Source organism: Octodon degus, unplaced genomic scaffold (assembly GCF_000260255.1).
Source record: "Octodon degus isolate 3935 unplaced genomic scaffold, OctDeg1.0 scaffold00152, whole genome shotgun sequence".
NCBI classification, from domain to species: Eukaryota; Metazoa; Chordata; class Mammalia; order Rodentia; family Octodontidae; genus Octodon; species Octodon degus.
Window position 1 is genome coordinate 833,988 of NW_004524728.1, and position 3,906 is coordinate 837,893.

Genomic DNA, 3,906 nt, shown 5'->3' on the forward strand with positions numbered 1-3,906 from the left:
CTTTATCCACTATAGAATGTGATAATTTAGTCTTCTTCCTAATGCTAGAAGGGAAACACACTTACAAATGGAGGGCTCCTTTACAGATGTACAAAAATTTGCAAAATTTATTCTGGGTCTATAGTTTCTAAAAATAACCAGATCAAAATAATCTTTATACCATAGAAGTATATTTTAGGGTAGAACATTCTAGCCTCCTACAGTCAGTTTTTCAGTATGTGTGTTTTGGTCCCCTATGCTCTGATAACCAAAATAGTTAATAGGCCATGAAATGTATCATATTATATCATATTGTTCCAGTTAATTTAAAAAAATTACAATATATGATATTTATATTTATGGTAGGGAATTGATACATGTACCCAACATGTCTTGAGTCTACAGTTCATTATTATACTGCCATCAGAATTGTTTTTTCTAAACCATAGCTCTATTAATATGAGTTTCCTAGTAAATATCATTTATCAACAGCCATGGATTTCAAATATTAATAATTATTTAAAAACTTTATATAAAGTGATTTAGAAAATACCATTTGGGTATTATAAACTTAATTGCAAAGCTTAAATTAGTAAAATATACTCATTAAGAAGCAAGAACAGAAGAACAATAAAGCTCTTTAATGAATATAGTCATTTTAATGTTTTCTATGATGAAGTTCAATTGACAGGAATGATTGTGAATTTTATTAGCCTCAGCAAGGAAATAATTTTGAACTTCTGGTTGTACAAACTAAAAAAAATTAGTGATTTACAAGGACAAATGCCCAGAAAGAGTGATACATCATTTTTGCTTCCCAGTTTATTATCTCGCGATGGAAACAATTGAACAAGTCTGGAAACATGAAAGCAATAGTGGTAAATTTGTTAACTTTTTAACAGTTCAACTCTTTTGGTATTTTGGTAGGAATTAATAGAGTCCCTTGGACATGTGTAGAAAATGAAAATTCTGGATTACATTGTCACGGGACCCTTTGCCCATTCTTTTTTCTTATTTGTTATCACTTTTTAATATTTTTTCATTTGTTAGAATAGTTTGTCCCTTAGCCTCTCCCCATCCCCTCAGGATGCTCCAGCTGTGATAGTTGATATGTTTATTGATTTGAAACTTTGGAACGTAGCTGTGCTTCTTGATCCAGTAAAGAAGGCAGATACTTTTGTAGGAAAATTCCTGAAGAGGGTGGTGAGTTGTGGCTGACCCTTTTAATGTATGTTCAAAGTTGTTCTTTCTTTTCTTTCAACTAAAACCCTATGGAGAAACTTATAGGGACTAGACAAGGGACACTGAATCATTCTGTTAGATGACCTAGAGTACTATTTGCTGATTAGTACTATATTCTATGCCCACAAGTGTTTGTGTCTACCATCTTCCTTGTAGACCAGATGACTCATGACTTTCAGATGATCATGCTCAAGATTGTGGCTTCCCATGTATCCTAAACGAATATGTATGGATTTTTGAAATAAAAGTCCCTGATTGTTTTGTTTGGGGGAGAATACTGCTTTGCAAATTAACTCATATGCTCTGTTTCTCAGCTGCAGCTAATAAACCTCTTACCACCCCCTTTATCTTCAGGAACTTATGGGGTTTGTGCTCACCATGTAGTGAATTTAATGTATTCTGTCATACTTATTCTACATATATTTATAAATGCTTTACTAGGCAAAAACTTCCAAGAATAATATCCCTTTCTTCAAACTGTATTTTCCAATTTCAGGTGTTTTAGGTAAGAGGTCTGGTAGCAGCCTCATATTTTCCCTTTGTTGGTCTTCTCTCTCTCTCTTTTCAGAAATTTGTAAGATTATCCCTGTATTTAGGAGTTCAGTATTCTGCTGGACTATGTTTAAGTCGGCATCTTTCTGCTGAAATCTGCCTTGACACATAGTAAGCCTTTTCTTGAAATTTCAAGTTTGTGTCTAGGTCTTTAAGATTGGGCCACATATTTCTAGTACCTATTTGTCCAATAAGGTCTGTTGAGCACTTTCTTATTTTCTGGCTTGTCAAGATACTTCAGCCTTGTCTTTTAGTTTGTAGTCCAGTCCTAGACTTAGGAGTTATTCTAATGAGTTCTCTTTCTTTATAGACATAGTTTATGCCCGTGACTATAAAAATGTGATTAATTTTAGATCTTTGTAGTGTAATCATTACATACCTACTGACCATGTGCAGACAATATCTGTAATTGTTTCTATATTTTATGTCTATATTTTGCTTTGAATAAAAAGCAACCAAATTCTGCCTTGCAGAATTTCTGCATTCTAATTTTAATGCAGAAAAGCATGGACAGTTGAACATTTCCCCCTCAAATTCCCCTTCAAGAGTGACAAGTATGGCTGCATCTATCTGCCATCCAGTTTTATTTCTTCTATCCCAGCATACTTAATTAAACATTTTATAACTTTTACTCATATCACAGAAAATTACTTTTCAATTTTTATTGTAATTGTTTCAAAAGAGGTCTGTTTAAAGTCACTCCAAAACAATTTTATTGTTTGAATGCTTCAGTACGTATGTTAGCTTAAGATAGCAGTAATCCATTTTATCTAATGAAAGAATATTTTATTGGTAGATAATAGTGGCTAGCTTTAATTTCCTTTGAAATATTAACATCTTTTATGCAAGGCAACCAATATATTTCAGACTTGTTGAAATTCTGTACATCATTGTAACAACTGCACATAATTTAAGGTTTGTAATTTAAAGACCATGCTTTAATAAAATGAACTGGTTATGTGACACTAGCCAATCATGCTTTGGGAGATAGCTTATAATTCTTATTATCAGCTAAAAGTAGAAAATCCACTTGTGTAAATTTAGAAAATAATGAGATTTTTAAAACAGCATTTTCCCATCCTATCATCTGTGATATAGACAATAAATTCATTTGATGGCCATAGAACCACAAGGTAATTTCTTGATAATTCTCTAATTCTGGCCAGTACGATCACTTATAAAATTTGGAATTTAAGAAATGTTTTATATCATTGGATTGCAATTATATATTTAAAATATTTTAGTTTACTAAACTATTATTAGTTGGATGTGGTGGTTCATTCCTATAATCCTAGCATTCCAGAGACTGAGACAGAATACCCATGAGTTTGAGGCCAGTCTCAACTGTATAGTGAACTCAAGGCCAGCCTGAAATGCACAGTGAGACCTTGTCTCAAAAACATCATTATGTATCAATTTATCTTTTTATTGCTATGTAAATAAACATCAATTTTTGACATGCAAGATCTGAGGAATTCCAGGACAAGTCACATATTACACTTCTCTAATTGGATGTTTATGCCATATCCCACAGAAGAATTAGCTTATATGAAGAAATCACAGTAAGCAAGAGCAGTGGGTGTTCTTATCTTGACTGAATTACCAGATTACACTTTCTAGGAGCTGATTCACATAATATTTTTGAAATTTAAGTAGCCAAAGTTTAACAATTACTTCCTCTTTCTCCCTCTTTCCTATCCTTATTTTCTTTTCCCCCTCCTGTTCCTCCTCCACTTCCTCTTCCTCCTCCTCCTCTTCCCCTTCTTCTCCTTCTCCTTCTTCTTTCTTCTTCTTCTTTCTTTTTTGCTGAGCCAGGGCTTTTTTTTTTTCTTCTTCTTCTTTTTTGCTGAGCCAGGGATTGAACTCAGGCCTTCGTGCTTACCAGGCAAGTACTCATTCAACTGAGCTATCTCCCAGCCCCTTTTAAGCAATCCTTTTGTTGTTGTTTTACTTTTTTTTGTGGCTTTTTAGTGGTACTGGGGATTGAACTCAAGACACTGTCCTTGCCAGGAAGGTGCTTATTCTACTGAGCTATCTCCAGGGCTCCTTCTCCTTCTCCTTCTCCTTCTCCTTCTCCTTCTCCTTCTCCTTCTCCTTCTCCTTCTCCTTCTCCTTCTCCTTCTCCTTCTCCTT

General features: G+C 33.9%; 1 pseudogene; it reads left to right on the forward strand.

The window, feature by feature from the left end:
• Window positions 1-814: 814 nt before the first annotated feature.
• The window catches only part of LOC101576421, a 21,177-nt pseudogene continuing 18,085 nt past the window's right edge, over window positions 815-3,906 (forward strand).